This window comes from Acanthopagrus latus, chromosome 7 (genome assembly GCF_904848185.1).
Source record: "Acanthopagrus latus isolate v.2019 chromosome 7, fAcaLat1.1, whole genome shotgun sequence".
In the NCBI taxonomy this organism is placed as follows: Eukaryota; Metazoa; Chordata; class Actinopteri; order Spariformes; family Sparidae; genus Acanthopagrus; species Acanthopagrus latus.
In genome coordinates this window covers 25,070,547-25,098,532 of record NC_051045.1, presented here as the reverse complement: position 1 = coordinate 25,098,532, position 27,986 = coordinate 25,070,547, and the positions used below count along the sequence as shown (strand labels likewise).

General features: G+C 42.3%; 1 long non-coding RNA gene across 1 annotated transcript; it reads right to left on the bottom strand.

The window, feature by feature from the left end:
• Positions 1-241: 241 nt before the first annotated feature.
• Positions 242-17,206, bottom strand: LOC119023277. Its single transcript, XR_005076220.1, has 4 exons — positions 17,107-17,206; positions 15,127-15,229; positions 9,233-9,376; positions 242-485 (listed from the first exon to the last, which is right to left on the bottom strand). It is a non-coding gene; the product is annotated as an uncharacterized LOC119023277 (long non-coding RNA).
• Positions 17,207-27,986: the final 10,780 nt, after the last annotated feature.

Sequence of the window (27,986 nt, the reverse complement as noted above, 5' to 3'; positions counted from 1 at the left end):
AGTCATCTTCACCCTTGTACAGGAATTGGCGTAGATGGTGAACCATGACTGTAGTGGATAATCAGACTGTCTCAGCAATGTGTTTAGGCTGTGAAACTGTGGCTTGAAGTTTTAAACCTAGGAAACAGCCCTTAATCAAGAATAATAGTGTGTACCTGCAGAAAGGGAAGCACATTTTTCACACGTCTAGATTACATGCATAGCCTTTTATTGCATACGAAGGTGTTCACGAGTTGTTCAAGCCAGGCAGAGGGAATGATGTGGCACAAAACTGCATTATTTCCATATCTGAAAATCATATCATGCAAGTTGAAAATCTCAATGTTTGAGGGGGAAAAAATGTGCATGTGTCGCAGGCTTTTTCAAGTTTTTTTGTGGGCAGAGAGGGGAAGCCGCTGCTCAGAGCCAAGCCAGCTCTCGAGGAGAGAATCATCTGCAGGGCCAAATCTTCTGGAGGAGGTCTGCTCTGATCGAGGGCTGTTTACCTACAGGAGGAAGGCTCAGAGATTACTTTTTAACTTTTCGGATTAAAAATGGGATTTATATTCAAAAATGTGCTTCGTGTTCAGTGATCACACCATAAGAGTCTAGAGTCGCGCTAGCAGCTCTGTGAGGCTCGACTTTGGCACAACAGTCCTTTGTGCTTAATGCTAATTCTAGCATAGCAACACTTTTCCAATGACATTGCTAACATGCAGATTTTTAATGCTGAATAGCTACAATGTTTTATCATCTTCACCGTTTAAACATGTTTAAAAAAAAAAATAGCTAATTAGAACTTAACACCAAGTACAGCCGAGGCTGATTAGTTCTGCAGGTATTTGTTCATTTGGTCATCGCCAAAATTGAAAATACTAAGATTTGGCTGGTTGTTGAGGCTAGACTAAAGTGTTAAGGGATCATTAATGATGTTACAGTTGATTATGTGTAGATCACAGATGTCTAATCTGATGACACAACGCTCTCATCATGTTTAAAAAGGAGAAACAGATGCAAACAAAGGATAATGACATTGTTTCTTTGGCCTTAGGGTAAAAATTAAAAAAAAACAAAAAAAACCAAAACAGATTCTTACCCTGAATCAATCAGCATACCTACATTCATAATAACCAGTGCACATGTCTGACCATTTGACCACTTTGGTAGAATTCTAACATGGTTCAAGGAGCTACAGAGCACACTTTATAAAACCTCGAAAAAACACACTTGTAACCGGAGAGTGTTCAGATTTAAATCCACAAGCAGCCATCCATCCATCCTGTCAAACTTTCTTTAATAAGAGGCACTCTCAGCCGGCTTCACTCTAAACAGCTTTGGATAAAAAGCATCAACAAAATGCCTAAACAGAGCGAAAAGGTAAAAAAAAAACCTAATATAATTTACTTTCCATTCAGCCTGTTTGCATTGGCTCAATTATATTTGCCCTGAGGGAAATATGTAGATGTTGTGCGGACCTGGAGTGTATACATTTATGAATAGTTATCGAGAATACTTTGTTAAGAAAATAATTTGAAATCGCATTGCATGTAAAGCACCTCTCAGCAGGTTCGAAGCAGGGGTTCCAACTATGTGGAGCAATCCTCGCCTCTCCTGAATCGTTTATTGCTCTGCCAACTGCTGATAATAAAAAACATCTCTGAATAATGTGCTTGTATTATGGTGCTGTATGTTCCATCATGCTGCAAGAGACTGGCAGCCACATATTGAAGGCCATATTACTTAAGGAGGGCTCTGAGTGCAAATCAGTAATGATTTTGTACTCTCAGACACAAACAAACATCAGCCGACATATTGCAGCTCTGTTGTCCTTAAAGCGCACTGAGATTGCATCTATGCCACACAACGCATTTACAATGTACTTGTTGTGTGCTACATTGCATCAGTACCGTATACACCGAATATATGAAAGCTTTTGTGTTTATTCAAGTGTTAAGCGTTGCACACCTTTTATCTGTAGTGTGCACAGGATCCTTATTAATGCACTTTGATAATAGTGTTGAATTTATCTTCACAAAGACTAAATAAAAATGTACCAATATGCATCTATATGTCTATAGATTGATGACGGAAGCAGGGACAAGAAATGAACCGTAAGTGTTTTAAGTAATCAAGACAAAAAAACCAAACAAACAAACAAACAAAAAAAAACACTAGTAATAATTAACACTTGGCCAACCCTGAAATCTGATTGGTTATCCCAAGAGCTACCCTATTATTCTAAAGTATGTCTGTTTACCCAGTGAAAGAGGACCTTAGCTCAAACCAGATGATTTTGATAATAATTGTATTTATTTTTTTTTTATTTATTATTGAAAGAAGAATGAATTGAAGCCTCTCTATATATTCCCACTCTGTTGTGTTGTGATTGATGGGACTATTTATCTTTTAAAATGCACTTACCGGAAGTCACTGTGGATAAAAGCATCAGCTAAGTGAATGTGATGTAATGTAAAAAAAACAAATGAAAATGTAAACACTGAAATTTAAGACATTGTGAGACGCCGTAGTGTTAGTTATTAAAGCCTATGAGGGACGGGCAGTTAATACTATTCGGATGTGTGAATGCGCACACACTTACTTCATGCAACCCCAACACACATCAGCGCTCAGTCTGTACTCGTCTTTTTTGAACAATAGCTAGATATAGCTACATGCAGATGGTACATACCCAGATTGAAAAAAAGTTGCACATTCATTTCTTGCCAGTATCATTAACTGGCTCTAGGCCATGACAAAAAAAACAAACAAAAAAAAAAAAAAACCAACAAAGGACGCGGAGTGCAAAATGAACACAAGTCATTCATCATAATTAACGTGAGAAACTGAACAATAAACAGTTCAATATGGTGTGTGCGTCAGTGACGTCAGTGGTGTGAATGTGGATGTGTTAGTGTGAATGTGGTGCGGAAAAGGAGACCAGCTGAGACCAGGTGCTCCGGATCAGACTGACACTGCAGTCACCCTCCCTCTGGTAACCTCAGACAGAGACAGACGGGAAGAAGGGTCACAGTGACCAACCTGCACAAACACACTCCACCAGTGTCAGGGGCCGTCACACCGGCACTAGATAGTTTCAATCAGGCAACATTTATTCATTCCGGCAGCATGACAGCTATAGTTGTTGGAGTTGTATTTAAGATTCAACCTATGATGAGTTTATGAAAATATACATCTTTAAGGTTTAAACTATAAGAGGCTAACATTTGCAATTCCCTGACCTGTCACATAATAGTATTATAATATATGGTAATATACTAGCAAAAGGCTGCAGGTACTTTTGATCCCTGTCTGTAAGGACATTTTGATAGTAGGACTTTCTGTTCAGTGTGGTGGCGTGGTACTATTTGTACAAAGCAAAAGTAAGCATCAACAGAAAGTTAACCCAATTAACAATTACACAGTTTACTCTTTAAAAATAGACAGCCCAGTAACCAGGATGTAATGTTTCTGCAAACCACAGTTTGACGTTTGTACCAAACGTGACGTATCACCTTCACATCATGTGTTATAACCGCTGACTTGCGCTCACTCACATTCCGTACATAATATGTAGATATGGGATATTTTTTATTTCTTACCTTTTTATTATATTGTTTATTTTTTAAATATTTTTAATGGTTCATTGTTATGTTGAACTGTCCTTTGGCTGCTGTGACATTCAAATTTCCCTGTTCGTGAGATTAATAAAGGAACTCTGAACAGGCAGCTGCAGTTTGAGCCCGTGGGGACGTTTTTCCGTCCGTTTTTTTCCGGCGACCGAAACAGCCTTTTGGTTTTTTTCTATGATGGCATCCAGAACAGGTATTTCCAGCCAAACCTAATCCGAACCAAATGGTTTTTGTGCCTAAACTTAAGCAGACGCAGTGGTGTGACGAGAGAGAAACAGAAAGAAAGAGCTGAAGCGGAACAAACATCAAGTTCCAACAGAAAGAAACACTGAGTTTGAACTTATCTGTGGTTTTTCAGAAGCGTGCGTAGCTGACATTTATTCCGGCCACTGGGTTGCAACTGAAAGCAATTCAACACAGACAAGGAAGACTATAAGCAGAGACAGTTGTTTTCCATCACAGCCCTGCTAGAGACAATATCTTAATCGGCAGCACAACAAGTCATTTGACTCCTTTGGTATCAGTAACTTTCATGCGTAATATTGCCTCTCATCCATACTGGCCAGGTTTCTTTATATTTCAAAGCTCAATGTCACAGTAATGTAGTCGTCAATCCAGCAGCCTATCAGACCTTGCAGCCAGCAGTCCAAGTCAGTTTTGTTTTTCTGAAGTTCAGTGTATCGCTCTCTCCCTTTGTGTGGCTCCCTATCATGTATTCAGTATCTTGTGTTATCTCACCACATGCAGCGGCGCGCAGAGGCTGCTCCCTGCAACGAGCAGACATTCACAGAGGGGTACCTCGGGGTGAGTGCCAGAGAATTAGCCTTTGCGAATATGCATAAAATCTCTTCAATAGGCAGAGAGGGAAGGAGAGGAGGGGGACAAAGACGTTATCTGCGCGGCTGGCGTAGATTTCCGCGGATAAGTCCGTCTGTAGACTTTTGTTTGAAGGTTTAGTCTGTGGGTGTTTGGGGAAGCAATCATACCAATTACTCTGAGTGTGTGTGTGTGTGTGTGTGTGTGTCTTTGTGTGTGCGCTATAATGAACCCGTTTGTCTTAAATCTTTTGCTCGTTCATAAAATATAGACGCTACAGATTCCCATTAGAATTGCAGTGGTTATTTATTATTTCAGGGGGGGGGATGAATAATTCAGTGTTCGTTTTTTTTTTTTTTTTGCAAATGCAGCACTCAAAAAGATGAGAAGATAATACTCGTCATTAACAGACGCTCTCTCTCTCTCTCTCTCTCCCTCACTCGCTCGCTCTAGCGCTCGCTCCTGTTGCTGATTTGAAACAAAACACTTCGCATCGCCGTCATTTCCACTGGACAAATGATACAAATGATAGAAAAAATAAAAATAAAAACTGGGCCGTTTTGGTACACAACCTAATTACATACACTTTAAACAATTTGCAAAGATTGCACTTGTTGGGCTCCGTTCAAGAACTGGTCCATGGGGAGTTTATAGTATATAAGAAAGTGACTATCTAATCAATAAAACATAACCCAAGAGTTTTATATGTATCTTTACTCTTACACTGATGTCATTTTCCTTTCACCTTATACTTTAGGAGGGAAGGAGCTCAGGACTTGAACTCAGCTACTCAAGATCTCAGTCAAAATTTAAAAAAAAAAAGAAATGCTCTGCTTAAGGGAACAATTTTACAGTTCAGGAATGAGAGCGAGATCAGAGGACTGATATTAACGCAGCGTCTGCCCATTATGTACAGGGCGGGTTGGTTTAATATATGGTCAGCCTGGTTAGACTGGAAGCGGGGGAAAACAGTCAAATCGGCTCCGTCCAAAGTTCAGAAATATCCCCCTACAAGAACCTCCACAGCTGTCCCGATGGCTCGCTGCATCGTGTCTTTTTAGTGAATCAATGAGCAGCAAGGGAAAGAAATTGTGACTCAGGATTCTGTGTGTTGGAATAATTTGTCAGGAACAATGTTTGTGTATCAGCCCGGCTCTTCTGTGCCTGTAGTTTTGTCTCCTGTAACACAGATTTAGGGGTCGACACCCCTCATATAATCAGGGATTCAAATAATCAAATTTAAACTTAAGGAAATTGTTCCCTGGTAAACGAGGAGGTAATCAGAATTTGTGTCGTTATTTTTTTTTTTTTTGTTTGTTTGTTTTTCCCCAAAACATGCTCTGTGCTGTCTGGTTGCGGCGCATCACATTGCCAAGTTTAGCAATCACTGATTTTGAGCCGCCCATTGGAAGAATGAACATTTAAGTGTCCAATCTGGATTAACAGATCTGTTTTTTGCTGGGTGTTTTCTCCAACTGTTGTCTATAGTCCGGTCTGTGTGTGTGTGTGTGTGTGTGTGTCTGTGTGTGTGTGTCTATTTGACTCGAATCACCAAGCTCAATGCAATACGCAGATTTGATCGTTGTTTGACTTTGTGTAAGTTCTGCCAGTTTGTCTTAGAATATGGACAGCGGTCCCCAGGAAGATGGGAAAATGACAGAGGCTCTCCGTGCCCAGCCGTCACGACAGTGGCTCTTTGTAATTCCATCTTTGTAGCATGTAGCTTCATATAAATCCACATTGTTATTTATATTTTTTAAGCTGTTTTAAGCAGATGTCAGCTCTGTATTCACTGTGCATTTACTACACAGGCATGAGAATGATATCAATCTTCTCATCTCACTCCCAGACAAAGGCATAATAACTGTATTTCCCTAAATGTTAAAACAATTTGTTTGATAAGCTGCCGTGTATTTATCGAAGTCTAAACAAGTCTTGATTCCAAAAGGCTTTTTGCTTGCAGCCTGGTAAGTTGTGACCTTTCAAAGCGCGTGTGGGCTTTTGATACCCACGGTGTGTCACGATCCTTTTCTCTCTCCTGCACCTTTCCCTCCCCTCAGCGCGCTGTTAATGAAAAAAAAAAAAAAAAAAAAAAAAAAAAAACAGAAATCCAAAATGCCACAAAAATTCACCTTTAAAAAGCCGAGATGAAAGGCTACTGCCAGTTTGAACTCTGGTGCTGTGACAGTCGCAGTGACAGCGGCTTCGCTCGCACTCTAACAAGGACTGCCAACAAAGACAGATCAGAGACGGCAACACGGCATCAGTAACTTCTGACTGATTTTTCCCTTTTGTTATTCTTCCTCCGTCTACCCAAATCTTACTCACATGGGAGTTTTTTTATTTTTTATTTTTTTATTCTCTGCTGTTCTCTCCTCCCTCGCTTTGCGTCTGTGTACGAAAAGGTGAGCGGAGGACTGGAAATGGGGATGTCTCAAAGAGGACAGCTCTGAGGCTGGAGGTTGAATACTAACAACGCAGCCTGTCTCCACATCTCTGCCACTCTGAACTCTTTAAGTTTTCGCGTCGCATTTCTTCTTCTCCCGCGGTCACTAAAGCTGCCACTAAAAGGGTCTGCTGCTGAGTCTCTGCAGTAACAAGAGTTAATCGTTTGCACACTCAGTGCTTAAAGAAATGCCTCAGTATTTGATGAATTAGGAATAATGCCACAAGTAAGTAAGAATGTTCCCATCTATGGCTGGACAATATAAAGTATATTTCATATTCTGACAGTTGTCATTTCCTAAGAATAGTAACACAATGAGATATTTGATAAATAACCATCACTTATGTGCATAAAATGACTCAAAGTGACAAGTATCAGAACAAGTACAGCAGTCTGCTAATGTTCAGTTTCAATGTGTGCGTCTTATTGTTGCAGCTTGTTTCTATCTGCTAGCTTCATATGCTCATTCCTGATCTCCAGATGTTGCAGGATTGTGTCGCTGAGACGGAAACAGGTCTCAGAAGAAATTCATCTTTTTTTTCCTGAAAAAGGCCATTTCACTGTCATACTGTTCAGAATTGTTGTGACTTGTAAAACTTGGGTCTAATATTTACTTTGGTAACTACGGCACAAAGCGACCGGCCATAACCAGTCCAGCCGGAGCGAACAGACCTCTCGGCCTGCTGCTAGTCTAATTGCCAGGGGGAAATGGCCAAACCTACGTGACACAGATAGAGGACATGACTCTGCAGTACGCTGTTAATGTCTCTGAATTGTCTTTAAGCTATCTAAAAGGCTGCATGTTATTCCATTACCAAAGTTAACAAAAAAAAAGTCCATTAAGTCCATTAAGTTTTTTTCTTGCCAATGTCTCCTGCTAATGTTGGCGACCACTCTCCTTGAGGAGCAATCTAGCATTACCTCCGAGGGAAAGAGTTAGCATATTATTAGCTAATATTGCTTCTCATTTTCACACAGCTCAGTCAGAAACGTTCAAAAGCTGAACCGGAGACAGAGTCTTCGGCCACCTAATGAGTTAATGTTTATTAGCTAGATAGCTACAGCGAATGATCTCTGCCAGTAAAGTTTTGCATTATGAAATCGATTGCTCCGTCATTCTGAACAATTCCTGCATAAACCAGGGACCATAATCAACAGTTTTGTCTCGTCCCTTGTCCCTTGTACATGAAGTCCCAAAAAACTAATCTTTTCAAATCCTCCTTTTCTTCACCAACTGTTGTTTTCGTTTTATCTTTATTTGTGTTATTTGGCCTTTGATAATGTGTCCACTGTGGTTGCTATGAAACCAGAGAAGTATCTGTAAAGCCTCTGTGAGTTCTGCTCTCCGTTCGGCTGCCAGATTTTGTGAGGGCTATTGAGTTTTGTGTTGTACAAAACTGGCTGTACTGTATTGCATGCAAGAGGGAATTGTAAGCAACAGTAATGTAGGATAACAGTACAGGCAGTCACTGGCAAAGGATGCCTGTGTGGGTTATGTCTTTATTTATCCCCCCCGATGTCACTCTTTAAGAGTTCGGATGGAAAATGAAGTGAACTTTAGAAATGACTGCATCACATCACGAGAAGTCACACAATAAGGTTCAAATAGGCTTTTGACTAAACTCCTCCCACAACAAGAAGCTGTCCAGTCATACAGTTTGTTGTCGTACAGTTCGTTGTCGTTGTTTTCACACATAAAAAAAAAGAAGAAGAAAATATGTTATTTTACATCCTTTGACAAGCTGAAAGCTGAAATCTTAACTGCAACCGCTAAGCTAAAAGCGTCAGCGTGGCTCCATCTGAAGTGGGGCCACCAGCTCCACCAGGCATCAAGAGTGAACATTTTATCTTATCACATTTTTGTTGATATTTTTTCATTAACAGGTGTTGTGGCCTGTCTGACTGAAGAGCATGAGACTATATCCTTCCCTCTAGGACAGCGACAACAAAGGACACGATGCTTCCAGTGACGTGAGTGAATGATGCATGCTGTAGTATGTTAAAGGTTAATAGACCGAGCCAATGGATCTAGCACATCATAAAAAAAAAAAAAAAAAAACAATAAGAACATTACTGTGGTTGCGGTTTGTCAAGGGCAGGCTGATCGCACAAACACACAGGACATCACAGAGGGGGAACTTTATCATTTAGACAGAAAATAACCTGAATATTATGGTCATTTTCAACTCATATGTTTGATGATTACCTGCCTTCGTCTTTAATAAAGTTCAGTTTTCATTTTTAAAGTTATGGCTTGTTTATGTAAAAGCATCTACAGTGAGAGTTCACTGTGTGTGTGTGTGTGTGTGTGTGTGTGTGTGAGAGAGAGAGAGAGAGAGAGAGAGAGAGAGCATGAAAATACCCTGTAAGTTTCACTCCAGCGCCTCTCATCCTGTCAGCCCTCTGCAAGGCCGGGTCAACTCAGGGTCAGCCCATTTCTGATTATCCCAGATGATTGGCGGCTCTGTCTGCGGCCATGGGTGAGCGCCTCGCTCTGACATGAAGCCTTATTGGAGGAGACCCGAGTTCAGGGGCGGGGTCAGAGGTGACAAAAGAGTAGAGGAGGGAGATGTTACCTTATGATTGGTTTATGAGTGACAGCGGGACACGAGCAGGCAGACAGAAGAAGAGAGGAACAAGAGGTCAAGGCATCACTCGTGCGTTGTATTGGATTAGTTGCCTTGGCAATGATAATAAGGTTAGCTTAGATTAGAATTAGCATCAGACTTCAATGTGTGTACGTGGAAGGACAACACATTATGAAGATGCTGCTGGAAAATACAATATGATGTACAGCTGGAAAAAAAAATATATATTTTTTTAGCTGTACTGCACAAACATGACAATTCAGTTAATACCAGACAAAGCAGAGTTTGTTTATCACAGCAGACAGACTTCTTTCAGTCCTGTGCTTCACACGACCATCTTTTCAGTCAAAAAAGAGGCTGGAAGTAAAACAAACAAACAAACAAAAAAAAACCTCATGTGTGCACACACTCATACCAAATAATTGTTGCTTTTATGGGGAAAAATAACAGGAAATGGAATAATGTCTGACAAAGTACAGATTCCAGGATCATGAAAATCCTGGGATCCAGTAGTAAAATAAATGTTTTCTTTTTTTTTTTTTTTCTTAATCAAATTAAGATTTTATTTAAGTGTATGTACAAAATTAAAGGTACGCTATGTAAGAAACGTCCACCTGTCGGATTCAAACCGCCACTGGATCTTGCAAACAGTTGCTGCCTTACACTGAAACTGGAACTGTTCAAATTAAATTGTAAACTAGACTGGCCTAGTTCTGAATTGTTACTGTCAAATTATCTGTCTTTGTTTAGCTTTTGAAATAGGTCTTGCAGTAGATTTGGTTTACAGCAGTGCAATGCTCTTCTAACCCTGACGGTGGTACGGGCTGCTTCTCTACACAGGGGGAGAGCTGATCTGAATTCAAAATGAACCATACCTAAATTTAAACCTTGAACCTACAGTTGAAATTGAAAGGTAAAAGGTATTATTGATGACATCCAGCCCGTAAATGTGGAAATTTCCTCTCCCCCTTCCACTGCATTCATGTCAAAGCAATGCTGTTTTTGGAACCATGTGCCCCCTCAAGTGGTTGCCAGTTTGCTGCACTGCCTGAAATTACTAATGCTAGCTTATGTGTAGCATTGCTTTTATATGTTTGCTTTGTTTATGTTTATGTTTTTTTTTACCAACAAAATTAGTAGGCACAGATGTAAAGAAAACAATTATTTTGGACACAATCAGGTTTTTTTTTAAATTATGATTTCACTATTATCATAACGTTTATAATTTAAAAAAAAAGAACCTGATTTGTCTACGTAAAGACTTTATCAATAAGATCTTTAAAGTATCAAATGGGCTTTTCTGCTCATTCTACAGTCATTTCACTTTTTATTTCAGTGTCATGTGAAATCCTTGTAATCCTTGTAATATTGGTAGCCATGGACCTCCATGCAGGATAAGTGAAAACTAGTGCTACAGTGCCCTTGAGCATGACACCCAAACTCATATAAGGCTGCACAATCAACCAGTCACACTGACTATCAGTAACAGGGAACTTTCACACAGGTGTTTTTGCAATTCTAAGCAACTGACACGAGAATTGATTACCTAAAAGACAAAAAAAAAATATTCTGGTGGCTGACATTAAAAGACTACACGTGTGGACACTATCACCTGTATTTGAATGTGCAGAATGGTGTTCAGTAGTCGACTACCTTTGGATAAATAAAGGTTATCTATACCGTAATGTTTCACGGCGTGTAAGCGGGCTTCAATAGTACTTCCAGAGCAGCAAACAAGTGGTGCAGCTGCCTCTCCTCACTCAACTCGCTCTCTTGTGCTCTTAACTGCTGTTCTCACTTCATCCTCCCTTTCTTAATCACTCCTGCACTTCACCCCTCCTTTGATACGCTGCCTCAGATCTGCACCTCCGCCCACGCTCCTCTCCTTTAAAGCCTCCGTCCTCGGGTTTTCCGTCTCTCCGTCTCTGCTCAGACTTATCCCCTTCTCCACCTTTCTCTCCGTCTCCTCCTCCTCCTCTCGTCCTCTCCCGCTCTCTGTCCATCTTCCCCTCAATGCACTCTCTCTCTTTCCCTCTCTCTCTCTCTCTCTATCTATCCACCCTCTCTCAACCTCTCACTAATCAGTGTCTCATCCTTAAAAGCTACTTGTTACAGCTGGGGAAAAAAAAAAAAAGAAAAAAAAAAAAAAAAAAAGAGGCAGCGCTTCAGTGGAGAGTGAACATGAGGCCAATCATCTCCACTCTCCGTCTCCATGGTCCATCTCAGGTAAGAGTTCAAGTGCTGCTAAGGGCTCTTCAGATCGCATCAAATCCACATCTAACTTCGCCCGGGGACTATTTGAAATAGTAAGATTCTTATTAAAACTGCCCGAGCAGACCGGCAAATGTCAGAGCCCTGAGTCTGCAAAACTTCAGCGCCGCATTCTCTGTCCGTATTATAGGCCGACACCAGAATGTCAGGTGAAAGATTAGACGGATTATTGACCTCCATTTACAGCACTCATTTCAGCCGGATGATGTAAATGTCATCTAAGAGTGTTTTTAAGGCTCACCCAGAGGTATACAGTTATGCAGCAAGTATGGCCTCCAATTTAAAAACTATTCTTCTGAGACGAAAGGATGATTGAGCACTGTGACCATATCGACTGGCAATAATGTTAACAAACAAGGACAAAATGTAAATAACATGTATTGTAAAAGCTCACGTTATGCTCATTTTCAGGATAATCATTTCATTTTGGGTTCCCACTATATAGGTTCACATGCTTCATGCTGAAAACACATCCTGTCCAGTGCTGCATCTCTGTGTTCCCCCTCTGTCTGAAACTTTAGCTCCTGTCTCTTTAAGGCCTCTCCCCCGATTGGTCAAGTCACATACGCCTGAGCCAGTACCACAGACAACAAAGGAGCCGCTGTGCTAAATCAATTATTACGCGCCAAACTAGCTGCGTGGCATAAAATTTCCCACATGTGTGACATGGTGATGTAGTGTGATGTCACAATGTCAGGGAGAGTAAAGAGAGTTTAGCGACAATATGACGGTCAGGGATTTGTCGTGGAAGCGAAAATAGGTATATTCCGGGATTGAAAGTCAAGGAAATCATAGTTATTTCGTAACGGGATTCATTGCGGTTGAGTTTTGAAAAAAAGTGAGTTTTGAAAGACTAACATTGTCAGCACCCGGCGGTGTGATGGTGCTGCTCTCAACCTCTACAAACACCTCTGCAGGTACACTGTCCGATGGTCCTTTTGTGCTCTGAGACAGCAGCCCTTAGAAATCGTTCTTTCTCCTCCTCCACCCCGTAACATCTCCAATGGAAGTGGACTCCACTTTTATTAACTTCACCTGTGTGTCTGCCTGCAAAGACGAGAGGCAGGTTTGTTGGAAACAAGCAGCACTCAGCAGAACTTCTTGGAGTAAATAAAAATGAAAATTGATTTTCTGTCTCCAAAAGTGCAGTAATGGACAAATTCCACCAAATCTGACCATGTTGACGAATTAAACTTATTTGCTTTAATAAAAAAAATTTGGAGGAATGGATGTCCATCCTTCTGTTGCTATTTTTTGTATCAATGTTTACATGAATATGAGTCTATAGCCTGCAGATCCAGAACACTCAAACTATATAAATGTTCATACATCGGGATAATACTTTTTCTAATGCATCAACAGAAATTTTTTGGAGGGTTGCAATCATATAGGCTGTATTTCTAACAGCGGGTGGGGCCTTCTGTAGTTGTTTTAAATGAGCTTGAAGCACTTTGAGTTCTGCTTAATCGCTGCGAGTGCTTCGCATTTATCCACTTGCGTCGCCGACACGTGGACACCAAGTCGGAAACAATCGTGCCTCGGTAATCTCTAAGCAGAAAATGACCTTGCTTGACTACTTTTTTTTCCTTTCATTACGTTAATGTTCTTGTTCAGTCAGACGAATCTAGATGCAGGCCTTTTTTGCTAGGCGGAGAAGAGTTTGCCTGTTTCAGAAATAGAGACACGATACAATGAAGAGCATTAGGCTAAGACTGAAAAGACGCTACATTTCTTCTCAAGTTATCTAATTACTTTACTTGTTTTCTTTACTTACTAAGTGATTGACAGCAGCTGACTTTGCCTTGTTGCTTGGCAACAGCAAGAGGACACTTGAAGCACCTCTGTTTGCGCAGGCTTTTCAGAATCAAGGCCTTCAAAACACGCTCTGCCTATTGTGCCGAGTCCTGAGCGGAATAAAGCAACCCACTGGCTGAACCGTTGCGTAAGAGAAAGAAAAGGGTGGAATGAATGCGAGACTTGAATATGAGCGACGACCTTCACTCCACACGGTCTCTCTCTCATTTAAAAAAAGGGGGAAAAAAAAAAAACGGAGAGTTTCTGATAAATATGTTGCTCGTCTCTCACACTGCGGGGCTTTAGCCGGGAAATGTCAGCTCTCAGCTCACAGGATGGTCAATATCTGATAACCTTTTTATTTTATGCTCCGTCAGAATGTTTAACAGCGACTTCCAGGTTAGGTAGCGCTTAAAGCAACACCTCAAAATCTTAAAAAAAAAACCAAAAAAAAAAAACAAAACAAACTGTGTGTGTGTGTGTGTATATAAATATATATATATATATATATATATATATATATATATATATATATATATATAAACACCCTCACCTCGTAAGGTTGGTGGTAGCCGCTGTTGCCAGTGACCCAGTTTTATGCTGACAGAGAAAGTGTCATTTTAGAGTTCTCATACAGTCCTTAAGCATAATCCACTCCGCTCCTCATATATGCTCAGTGTGATTCAAACACCTTATACCAAAATGGCTACAAGCATTAGGTGGTCGCTTATGTGATATGTGATGAACGCTACGTTCTCTAGCTAGTCAGTAGTAAATAAATGTTGTTGTGTACTTGTATATGAATATGATTGGACAAGGGTGGGAGGGAATACTTCTTCAGAACCCTACAGTCGCGGTATGAATTTTTTGTTGTTTATTTCCTGTTTTATGTGTCACTCTCCACTTCCTCCTGTCTGTTCTCATGCCCTGTCTCTGTGTACACCTGTGTCTCATCAGTTCATGAGTATGTGTCTGTTTATTTAAGTCAGTGTTTCCCCCTCACTCTTCGCTGATTCATCTGTTTTCGCTCCTGCGTCTCCTGTATTGCCTGGCCCTGACAGTCTCATCGTGTTTTCCTGCACTTGAGTTCTTTGAGTTATGACTTTGTTTTACTTTTTGCTCCTGTCTGTTTTGTTGTCTGTCTTTTGTTATATTTTTTTTTTTTGGATAATGGATTTTTGGACCATCAGCATTGTTAGTTAAAGGGATAGTTCGTGTTTTTTTGAAATGGGGTCATATAAAGTATATATCTACGCAGTTGCGCTAATGCGTAGGGATACGGAGGTTCGACGGTCTGTTGAGTTTCGTTTCTATCAAAAGTAAACCTGTCATCCAGCAGCTGGGCCTCGCGCTGTATGGCGCCGCTCGCAGATCGCCTGTTGCGCTAATGTGTAGGGATACGGAGGTTCTACGGTTGAGAAAATGTCGTGCCAAAAGAAAGTGAAAACACGAACAATCCCAGTTTTCAAACCTGCCTGATTTTCAAGCGTCTGCATTTGGGTCCTCACCTTTTTGCCAAAACCTGACATGTGCTTTGCTTCTGTTTACTCTTGAGCCAGTGATCTACTTTTTTTTTTTACTTTACTACATTAAACATGCACACCTTTGTTACAAGCAGTCTGTTCCAGTTGCGTGAAGATGCCAAGGCGCCAGCTCCCTGGACAGAAAACAGACCCCGCCACAACGTCATGATGATGGAGCCAAACCTAGAATGAGGAGAAACATTACGTGAACAATTCTCCCAATTCTGATTAAGTTGCCGGGTGGAATTAAGCCTCCATTCAGCTCACCCTGCGGTCTCTGCACCGCGTCACACTAAACAGCAAGGGAGAGGTGCTTGCATACTCTAGAGTGAGTGTGTCACGTTGCCCCCCTCGCTCTGTGTCACTGATCCCAAACGGCTGGTGCTGGTAGATGCTGCCTCAGTGTTCAAGACACTGAACAGAAGGACTGCCTGTGCATCCACACACACACACACACACACACACACACACACACACACTCCGGGAGCTTTATCAGGAACAATGTTGCTCCTACTCCTCCCTTGTGTTGTAGTTATCTGCTCCCCACAGAGCATGAGTGTGAAAACGACCCTGACACGGGCTGTGATGGAACAAAGGGCGTGCGCATGTGTTTCCGTGTGTGGGTTAAATGGAGGCACGGGGGCACTAAGGGCAGCAGAATACCTCCAAAGATAACACAGTTTGAGCGCAAAGCTGGATGGAGGCGAGGTGAGACCCGATGAGCCAACCCGGTGATGGATTTGAGGCCCGAGAAAAATTAGATGATGACACGGGCTTTTTCAAGTTTTGAATGTATCTGCGCAGAACCATCTGTCAGATTTGAGAGAGGAATGTCTGTGAAGTGAAGCTAAGAGGCGTGAAAATTGATGGTAGTTAACTACGAATCCAAGCCTGGTTCGAGACTGACAGGCTGACCAAACCAGCGTTTCATCAGAGGTCCTTTCCCCACAGGCTGGCTACAGCCTGGTTTTAACTGCACTGTGCTGCCCGAGCCCTGAACACATGCCTTTTCAACGTGACCCGGGTGCAGAGGAGACCGGCGCTCACCTGTGCGTCCTGAAACTAAAGCCAAGTCTCGCCCGAAACTGATCGACCTGTGGCTGTGCTGGTGGGAAGGCGCTGTTTATTTTTAAACCTCAGGGCTTTGTTAGCTTGCAATTGAATCTCTGTGGTTTGGAGTTTATTTTCACTCCTAGAGTATACACTTCAGGTCATACATTCAGTAATCATTATGTCTTGTGGTCCTTTTCTTTATAACAAGCATTAAAACAATCACTACTAGTTTGCAGATGTCTCAGGAGCTAGCCATCTCGCTATCTCATGTTAAATTCTTAGTGCTTATTGGTGCATTTTAACAGATTTCAACGTTGCACTCCCCCCTTCGATGGCATGTGACGCTCGGAATTTAAATTAAGTCTAGAAGCAAAGTTGCTGCTTTTGGTGTGCTCCTTTAATATCAGTGCAGAGCACAGTTGCTAATGTTAGCCTTTAGCCGCTAATTTTAGCAGCCTGTAACAAAGCAGTGCTCTTTTTATTTGATGACTCAATGAAGCTGTGGATTGATTGTGAACGTCTGTGCTTTTCTAATTCGTATAAATGGTAATTGGCATTGCGATAATACCAGTAATACACCATATTGGAAAGTTTGGTTGGAACGTAAGCACCGTTGACGTTAACTGACGACATAGGACGGTTGAACGGTCGGCCCATTTCATTAGGTCAGATTTCAACCACTGCTCTTGTAACTGATCTGAGGGTCAAGGGTTCACTTGAAAATGAGAGCCAGTAAGGAAATAGTACACGGTTAAGCATTTGAAATGGGCTTGGGCATAAATCTGTCCTTATATTAGGAAGTGTGTTTGTCACACTCTGTTAGCGGTGCTATTCTAGAATGCAAATTGGACTAGAGAGCCAGAAACAGACATATCTCTGCACTGTTTCGTCAGGAGGTCGGTTAATTACTCGGAGGAATGTTACCAGAAGAAACTCTGCCAGTGAAGACATTAGACGAGGAGCTACATGCAACACGCACATATCACAACATCATTAGTGCCTTTTACCTTGCTGTGGTGTCCTGTGGAGAAACACTCATGCCGTGTCAGCATGACTTGAATGGTAATGGTTGCTTGCGGCTTAGCTTGGTGCGATTGCCTGCCTAAAAAATAAGAAGAAGAAAGAAGAGTAAAAAGTTCAGTTATATTTTTGCAATCGCATTAAATTATATCGCTGGAGTCACATTTAAAACAACATTACGTTAACTTGTTACAGAAGGAATACTGTATCAGCCTCAGCCACTCCAGCCTCCTATGGCTTGTTTCTGCACTATGCAGCGCAGTTGACTGGTTGGATTACATGGCCCAACACTTTATGGAAGTTCATCACACGCATATACAGCTACAACTTATTTGCAACTGGGTCATATTTGGCGGAGAATACATTTTCTGGTTTTCTGTCAGATGTCGTGCGACCGCTCCGCCTCGACTCTCTGTGATGTGCGGAGTTTCTTGTCAGCGACCTGTAACCTGCTGCTGTGTGCTGGAGCTACAAGTTAGCTCTGCTGACTGAGGCTGCTTTGAAAAGAGCTTTGGACCGCTGGAATGTGCACCAAGAATTGGGGCCAGGCTAGTGGGCAGTGACACCGGGCTCAGCGGCCTTGAGGGACATCACGACAGAGCTGAATAGACTGCAAATGGAGGAAAATGGAAGGAGAAAAAGAGACAGTAACCATGACAGCCGCGCTAAGGAAAAAGGCTGCACGACAGACGCCGAGCTCGACTTGTTGCTGTTGAATAAGTACAAAGATGGGCTGATCGATCCAAAGATATCAATACTACCAATACTACCCACTCCTTTTGTAGATCGACTCAAGCATCAGAAAGGATCAGTTTCAGTTGTCTACGTGGTGCTCATGTATTCATATTTCAACACCAAGAAGTCTCTGTGCTCCACCGCTGTGCTGTTGTCCTGCTGTGCACTGCACGCCGGCTGCACCCTGACCACTAGTTTCCTCCGACACGCGGTGATGCCTGAACGCAAGAGGAGCGTCGTGGGGCTACTTCACAGCTGTAAATGAAAACGTTGCAGACTGTGATGTGTGCAGGAAGGCTGTTCACTACTGTGACAGCACCACAAGCGTATTTGAACACATTAAAAAATAAAAAAAAATAAATAAAAAAAACATGAGAAAGAGATCACGAAACTGCTGCAGAGAAGAGAGGAGGAGGAGGAGGGAAATGCCTCATCGGTACCCAGACAACCCCCAACACTGAGACAGACTTCACCGGCAGACTTCTTCGAAATGTCACGATTTGGATTTTCTGGTGGCTATAACCCTTTTTCTGTGTTGTTTCTGTCCCTTTGTAGAGGTGCTGTGAAGAGGATGGGCGTGGTCCTCTTGATCGGCATAGAGCTGCTGACGCCAAGTTTTGTTTCTAGTTTACACGCAACTTTACATCTGATGAATTGGTACCAAAACCTTGGATTTTGACTTGTGAATGTGACTCGTATTCATGACAATTGCACTGTTGTGGACAAAATGCAAAACACTACACATTTCTACACATGATGTTGCTTTAAATCTGAGACCAGACAACTGAATCTAAATTTCTCTCTATCTATTTTTACAGGTATATTGCTTTGCCCTTTCATTTTCTGGACATGAACAGTTTACCCCATGTATGACCATCGACGCTGTGCTTTCCTCATAGTTTAATATGGCTGACAAGGTCACGCAGGAGTCGGGTACAGCGTCCTACAGAGCTTTAAAAATAAATCCCGGTCCGGCCTGTACAGTCCTAACTAATACATAGGCACACATAAATATGGACATGCAGTATAAGCACATTACAACTTCCTCCTTCCCTCTCTCACTCACACAAACACACTGCACTTCCCTGTCCACTAACTAATGCATGCTGTGAGGGCCTCTCCTCTCCCTCTCCATCATTAATGCTCGTCTGGCGTCTGATGCTCAGTGACTGATCAATCCCAGCGTGTCAGAAGCTCCACAGATATGTCTGATTAGCACATACGCACATGCACAGTTTCAGACCCCCTGATTGACATTTCAGCGGGGCTAATGAAGGAGACATCTCAGTGGTGGGGGCTGATAAACTCATCGACAGGGGCTAGCATGACGAGTTACTTAGCACCTCTGATCTCGCTGAGTGGGCCAACAGCGGTTCAGGATCAGGACGGCGATACATGTCGGGTTCAAATGGAAGTCTGAGGACAACGCCGCATATTTTCCTAAAAAGTCAGCAACTCTTGCATCCAAAAAAACTTTTCACTTCCTTTCAAATTTTGAGTTTTGTCACTACAAGTTGTTGCGAGACACACTGATATGTTCAGGGTATGGTGGGGTGCTCAGAAATGCCATGACTCTGTATCTAAGAGGAACAAGTCATAGGACAGCTTTAATGTAAAAAGTTGTGTAAAAAATGTTGAACCCAATTGTTTAAAGGCCCTGAAAACTTTTCTCAATCAGCGTCTGATTGAGTGATGGGGTCACGATAAGTTTTGGTTTCATTACCAAGTTGACAGCAGAGAGGTGACAGGAAATGAGGGAGGAGAAAAATGGGGCATGACTTGGAGATCCAAGGAAAGGACTCGAAACAGGAAGCCCAGTTTCATGGTCAGCCTCGGGGATTCGAAATTGATTGATCGAAATTAGCTTACTGTTTCAATCGTCAAATTCAAAGGCAGTGCCGGCGATTCCGCAATCGCTAGCAGCTAGCCTACTGGTTTCCTGCAGTTGCTTATCCTGTGTGCACAAAAGATGATCTACTGACTGGCACAAGAGGTAACTCTGAGTTTCAGCTTTTCAGAGATCTTTTATTTATCTGTTTAAGAAGGGAGTTTATTTGTGGGTGAAGAGCTGAACTGAAGAGAACTGATATCCTTGCCAGAGATCCTGCATTGATTTGTTTGGGAAGAGGTTACTGTGGACAGATTTGAGAGACCAAACGTTGCAACAAACTCAATTTCTGTCTTTTGTTGAGGATTGCTGATTCCCCAGAGGGTGGTATTTTTTGTTGAACTCTGAATTTATTGTTGGTGGATATTGTGTTTGATATTGTCTAACCCTAACCTGCAAAAATCAACCAGGAAAAAGTAAAAAAAAAAACAAAAAAAACCCACTAAAAATATTCTAGTAAGATACTCGTGTATTTTTGAAGAGGAATTTGAAATGTAGTAAAAGTAACAGTCAGGGCATATTAACAATGATCTTAACAATTCCGGGTGTGATGGTCTAACAATGCTAATGCAATAAATGAATAAATAAGTAATTCAAGTGAAAATTGAACAAAACAGTGACCTTAAATTCAAAAGTTATGTTCAACTGTGGATTTAGAGAAATGAGACACAAAGATTAAACTCTCCGCTAAGATTTGAAAAGTCAGACAACAGAACAACCGTAGGGTAATTGCCTACAGCTCCATTCGAGTTAGGCTCGATTTGGGGAAGTCTTTAGTACTCTACTGCTTTGCGGGCCCCCATCACAGAAGATCTGGGTATTTATACACTCAGGAAGTCAAGCCTTTCTAGCGTCATGCCCCACTGAGCCGCTTTCATAGGACTGAACAGGGGGCCATCTCCAATGCCGTATCCCGATTTTAATTGTTTGAGTCGTGCCACTGTCATTTGAAGAAAACCTTCACGGCTGTGTTCCCATGGAAACTGCACTCAGACAGGTCCTGGAAAAAAGAAAAAAAAAAATGACAGTAGCTTGGAAAATATCGACATGGGGCGCTGAGTTTGATGAATTTACTCTTGATCAGACTACAAGTAAGACAATGATTGCCAAGCTAACATGCTATTTTCAAACTATATCAGTGGGTATCAGGTACTGAGCAAGTTGGGTTATTTCAATAGAATCAGTTAACAGTTTGAATCAAGCATGGAGGCTGTATTATTTAATAGAATACAGCCCCAACTGTGTTATTGTACAGACAAGAAGCTAGCAAACTTAGCCCGCTAAAGTGACATTAGCCAAAGAGGACATCATCAAAGTTTACATCCTGTCATGGTTTTGTTTTTTTGGTTAGTTATTTCCTAATTTTCTTTGTAGTTATAAAACATTAGTGTCTTGTTGTCACTTTCTACTTCCTGCTCACTTGTGTTCCTAGTGTCTCTCCACCTGCACCTCATCCCCTCCTTATTTTAGTTTGTATTCAAGCCTGTGTTGATCCCTCACGCTTTGTTGCCACGTCTGTTCTTGCCCTAGCGTCCGTGCTGTTTTCGACCTTGTGTTCCCGATCAGTTTCCTTGTGGTTTTCTTGTTTGTCCTTAGTTTTTATATTACATTGGTGTTTTCCTTTGCATGCGTTTTTGTAGCTATACTTGTTGCCTGCCCTTTCTTTACATGGATTTTGGACTTATCAGCATTTAGGCTCACTTTCGCCTCTGTGTGTGTCTTGCGTCACAACCTGGCAACTCACACCAGATGGGTTAATAGCACTACGAGTGAGATAAAATATGTGTATATTTGATTTTGGGGTGTACTGTACCTTTAATGATACCACAAATGAGTCATTGAGAGTTTGTTTTGCTGTTCTTGTTCTATCCATGACTCCATTTCCATCCAGTCCACCGCACTGCTCTCACTTGACGGGCCCTTAACACCCCATGTTTAATTCCCCTCCCTCCTAAATATGCATTTAAGAAAGTAACGGCTTTGAAAATTCCAATATAGGATTAAACGTGGGGATGTACTTCCTTACAGTTGTTCAAAGTCTGGAGCATGTTTCACTTTGGAGAGCTGCTATATAGGGCACAGCTGTTATCATCTTACATCGGGTTAATACTTAAGAGTCTATTTTTTTTCATGACATGACATGAAATTGGATGCATTTCTCTGATATTTACCTTGAAGGTACTGTAAAAAAAAAAACAAACAAACAAAAAAATCCCTCCTGGAGGGCTTGTGATCTGCTTGTTTTGCATCATGTTACACGTCAAGTAAAGTGTGTCTGAATTGTGTGTGTGCTTGCGCGGTGAATGTACGCGTCGGGAGCGACTCGCGTCATTAGAACAATGACGGCTCGCGCGGTGACATCATGTTGGGAGAAGTTTCATAAAAGGCAGCCCGACGAGCGGCTGGTGGAACGAGAGAGAAAAGGTTTCACGATAAAGGGGGCATAAACGAGGGCGGAAGGACTGGGGGAGAGTCGTGGAAATGGAGGGGAGAGAGGAGAGAAAGAGAGGGCAGATCAAAGCTGTTTTTCTCGCTTTTTTTTTTTTTTCCTCGCGCCTCTTGATTTGGAGCAGCAGGGAGGCTGTGCGATGCGAGCGGCTTCATCCCCAGTCGTAGCTCTCTGGCTTTGGTGTCGTTCAGGGAGATCCACTGTCCCCCCTGGGCTGTATACATGCCAGGCAGGCAGGCAGGCAGGCAAGCAGGCAGGCATGCAGGCGGGCGAGCCCTGCACAACCAGGCCACGCAGAACAAAAACAGAGACACACAGAGGGAGAGAGAAAAGTTTCTCATCCTACAGAGTCTCGCTTGCTCTCTCTGACTCCTCTCTCTGCTGTCTCTAATAGTTTATCCCACTTCTCAGCACTCCCCCTTTTCTTGCTCCCCTCTCCTCCCTCTCTGAACTTTCATATCTCGAAATCAATTTTTTTTTTTCCTTTCCTTTCTTGCTCTCTCTCCCCCCCCCCATCAGGAGAAGTTTTTGTCCTCCTAGGACAAGAGCAGCACAGCACACTCGCAAAACTTTACACGCAGCCGGGCGGTTTTGCAGCACAGCGGAGGTGGCAGCGTTCGTTATAAAACTTTTAGGTGTGTGGGGGGTGATTAAAGCCAGGTTGGCTTCTACGCTTTGCTGAGCTCCTCTCCTTTTTTCTTTCTTTTTTTTTTTTTTCTTTCCCCACCCCTTCTCCCGCCTATTTATTCCCCCCTTCGCTTTTCTTCTCTTGGTGCTGCAACATACAACCGGGCCATGAAGCTGGAGGGAATTTCTCTCTTGTGTTCTACAAAAAGAGCAATCGGGGGCAGCCAACAAAAGGGGGCCTCTAATAAGCTGCCCACATATCACAGCGGAGGGTGAGTCCCATGTTGCGCTGGCAGAGTGATTAAAAGTTACCTGTGCCAAATGATTACTGCTGCGGTGCCCCGGGTTCAGCCGCGCCGAACGCGAGGCAGCCTTTTTGCGTAGCTAGCGCTGTTTAATTAAAACACAGTCAAATGAGATTTTGCCACAATAAGGGACGATAATGGGTCAGCTAACTGATAGGGGGAGCTTTATCCGTTCTCATTAACCACTCCCTTGATAGCGTTCGTGTAATGGAGGAGTCCATCACCCCATCTCATTTGGGAGGCAAGAAAGGAGGGAGTGGGGGGGGGGGGAGGGGGGGGCAGCATGTTGGAAATAATACAATTAAGAAAATGCTAACACTTTGAGAGTTATTATCCCTGTAGGCAAACGTCATGGGGTGCAGCACAGTACTTCCAAGCACCACCAAAGCTGTAATTGCTATCATACATCCAGCCAGACTCCTGATCTGCTGACACTGATGGGCCCCAGAGTCATTGTCTGTCCGGTTGTCACTTACCATAACACAATCTGACCCAATTACTGCACACAGTAATTGTACGTCAGGAGAAGCACAACGTGTCGTAGGGAGCGGAAAGGCACCGGTTTGACTTTTTCTCACCCAGCACAGATCCTGCAGCCCGCCACCTCTGGGGATTGTGTCCAAATCAGACCACCCTGCGACTCACAATTCAAGTCCAATTTAAATCAGTGCCGATGTAGCAGGTAGCATATGTATCAAGGCGGAAATGAAGGGTGCACAACCCGTTCGTTTGCATTAGGTGTTGAAGCCGGTAAACCCGGTTTAAGGCATATGTCCTCGTGCTTGCCAAGCTGATATTTTGGATATTTTAAATCCTGCATTGTTTACATTCACAGTTGCTAGCTTGCAGCGTTCTGCACTGCCAGTCAACAATAAACAACTGCTCCATAGTGCTACTAGAGATAAAAAAAGCCCCATCGAGGTAGCTTTAACTTTCATCATTTTATAAAACACAACCACCAGCCTTCCCCCGACCACAACAAAGTGTTTTTGCTACCCAAATATAACCGCACCTTGACTGTAATTTGTTTGTTCATAACCTCTCCATAGACTAAACCATGCTGTTACTGTCACATGCAGATGGTATGCTGCAGAAAATAAGAACTATAAATAAAAACAATGGCAATGTATGTGAAAAAATAGAATCAGATATATTGACACTTTATGTTTCTTGCTTTAGCTATTTTATGTTGTGATGCTGCGCTTATACTCTGGTTAGGTTTGGGCACAATAACCACTAGGTTGGGGTTAGGAAAACATTACACAAAATACATTGTTTTTGTCGCTGCAAACACCATAGGCAATTGGCCAAATGCCTCCCTGAATATGTCCAGTGGTTTCATGCTTAAAATGTTGAAATGCAGTCTTGAACTTTGGTCACTGGCTTGGAAGCCTTCTCGTCTGCATTCCCAGCACGTAGCCCAGGAGACGTACAAATGTGAATGTATCTCTGTCCTGGTGATCGGGTTTGTGATCTTGATACCCCAATCAAGGCATCAGATATTAAGTACCTCAATGACGACAGTGCACCTTTTCTCGAAAATCGATGATTTGATTTTAAATTTGGGAATTGGCCCCCAAAACTTGTAAGTTCAAATACCTAGTCTGTGGCATTTAATGTCAGTCCTTGTTGTCTTAGTCGCTGTCCTTCATCGAGCTTTGTAATGAACATGCCTAAAATGTACTTCCGCTGTGAAATGTTTTCAAAGCACATCCTGACAAAAAGGACCGCAGCAAATGAAAGAGGCAGAACAGAACATTGGAGTCACTGTGGATCAGCGGTCTGGCTGAATGAGATAGGTTTCTGTGCTGGGAGTGATCCAGCACGTTGGAACAGTGCATCTCCAACTGTGTCGGATGTCGCTGAAAGAAATATGCATTTGATGACCAGCAGCTGCCACCGATGACACCGAGTTCACATCCTCTGAGTATTTTTTAAGAATTTGTATTTTAGCAACAAATGGGAATTATATAATACAGTGAGAATGAGAAGAAAAAGGAAAAACAAACTAACTAAAAGTATACTGCTGTATACTATTGCCTGATTTGAGTACTATTCATTCTTTTTTTTTCCTTTTGACATCATCGAGGCTGACGTAAACAGCAGAAAGCTTTAAACTGACTTGTCTGTGTTGGATCAAAGAGTAGCGTATATATGAACGTAAAGCAGGAAGTGAACAATCGGCTTTATCATCGTTATAAAATACGGGATTGCACAATGCACAGCAGTTAATGATTTCGTGGAATAAACAAAATACTTGAAAATCATTTGACTTAATTGTGTCGTTTCCTCTCGGAGTGACGAGCTGTGTGTTGGGGTGGACCGCTCATGCCCTCGGCATATCTCGGCAAATCCTGCCTAAAGCAGCTTTAATGGCCTTGAAGGTTAAACGCTGGATTCATTCCCTGAAAGCAGCACACGCAGGTCAATAGGTAAGACAGCATTTTGTTGAAAGGCTTTGTTTAGTTTGCAAGAACTTTATAATGAGAGTTGGGGAAAAAAAAAAAAAAAGTCTTGTGTCTCACTTCTGTGGTCTTAAATCTGTTTCTCAGTGGGAGTGAAGTTAGCACTTCAAATAGAAGAACTCACACTTTAAACCAACCCGAAAACATCGTGAGTCCTTGGCACTTACACTGCCAACACAGAACAAAACACTTTGTCTTTTCAGAACATCGGCTGACCCTAGAGAGTGCACTTGGCGTCGGCCTTCACACGCCTCTAATTCATGAGACGGCCCATTGTGTACACATGGAGGGTCACTTATGACTCTGACCTTGAGAGAATGCTGTGAAAAGCGACAAATGAATTGCGAAGGAGCTGTGGTTTTGTAATTGACAAAAGAAAAAAAAACCTAAGGATTTTGATGATAGGGAGGATGTAAAGAGAGTGGAGTAAGTGGAGGAGGCAGCCTTGGACTTGAGACTTAATAGAAAGGGAGAACATAGTAGAAAATCCAACTTTTTAGTCAGTGTTAACACTTTATGCGAGGTTTTCACTTGTTTCAGGTTCTTTGTGTCACTAAGATCTAGAAATATAGTTTATCAAAAGAACATCACACTAAAATAAGTTGTAATAAAATAGTAAATTTGATTAATTGGAACCAAACCACTGATGAGGCCCAGTGCAGACAAAAGATTCACAACCAAATTGGTCCAGAACGCTGCAGGGGAAAGTTGCAGCAGTGCAAACAGACCCGTCGGTGTTGCCTGGGACTCAGCCTGTCGAGTCGCCGGTGGCTGGTTTTAGAACATAATGCATGTAATCAATGTAATCAGCACCTACTGCTTAATTGACAACTCCACTGCTTCTCCTCTGCACCGCTCGCCCTCTCTCAATCAGCCAAACCTCTGTCCACCGCACTCTCTCCATCTCTTACACACCCACATTACGATGCGCACGCCTTTCCACAGCAGCGCTCTCGCCATCACAATGTGCACGTTCATATTTTAAGCATTGCGAAACACATCCAGCTACATAAAAGCCTGAAGAGCTGGCGGTTAACACAGAAGTGCGGAGAGATCTTGCAGTTGAGATGATGCATCTTATCCGGTCGCATTAGTGTGAGCTGGCAGGTTTTCAGCAGTTTGAGGCCGACACATAGCACGAAGATGCAAATTTCTTCTCCACCAAGTTCATGTTATGTGTTTACGACCTGACATTCCAATCTGAAAGTGGAGGGGAGCCAAGCCAGTAACCACTGTTCATGTCTATGTTATAACATTTGTAAGGGCCAAACTCCCAGATAGCTTTTGATGTGGGACCATGTTGTTTTATAATTTTGTAAGTCCAGCACCATTGGCTATATTTAAGGACACCTTATTACACCTTCTAACAGATTTTGTGTTTCCGATGATATGTCGGGACGTCTCCAACTGTTTGTGGCAAACAAAGCAGGTAATTTAAGCCAAAACATGACATTTTCCTAACAGTAACAAAGTCGATGTTGTTGCTTAATCTAACCAGAGCATAGGTAACATGTTGTTACCACACAGAATTGAAAACTAAGCCCCAACGTTCAACATATCTGTGGTTTACAGACACCGCCAACTGCCAATTATTAACGCGGGCAATTGAGGTGCAACTCCTGTAAGCTACAAAAGGGTCTGTTATGTCTTCAGATACAATAGTGACTGTGGTCAGATGGAATTCGGGACTAAGGGATCCAATGGTGACAAGTTTTATTAAAGGTTTTTAAAAGTTAACAGTTGTACACGCACACAGACACCTTTCCAGGATCACACAGACTGTATCACTGTTATAAACTCATCCCACTCACTAACTAGTTCCAGCTTTTCTGTATTTTGAGTACAAGGAGCGTTCAGTACAATCTGCAAAATAACATTTGGAGGAAAAAAAAGCCACACAAAGCCTCTCCCCTCCTCTGCTGAAGCTTGTAAAATGAGACGTGACTAACGCGGTCCTCGAGTCAAGGCTCCACCGTTTCGTTCACTCAAGGCCACACCAAGAGAACAAGTGTTCTATGAGTGCACACTAAATTACCCTTCTTTGTGAGCTGCGGTATTTTAGAGCTAATTGTTTGTACTAATTCTCTCTCTAATTCGCCACCTCCCCCTGCCTGTTATTATCAGAATCATTAGGCGGAATCATTAAGCGTTCAGGAGCAGCATGCCTGTTCTACCTTTGTGCGAAGCGACTGCGCTGAACTGCACTAAACATCTACTCGGCTGCGTCAGAGTCAACTGATTTTCAAATTAAAGGACAAAAGGTTGATGAGACGAAGGTGTTTATGTTGTGATGATCTGATGCTCACTTGTCTCCTTGGAAAAATTCACGTTTATTTGGCAGTGTTTTGTCAATGTCACAAATTAATTTCACTTGTTCCCACTGCAGTTAAATCCCGTC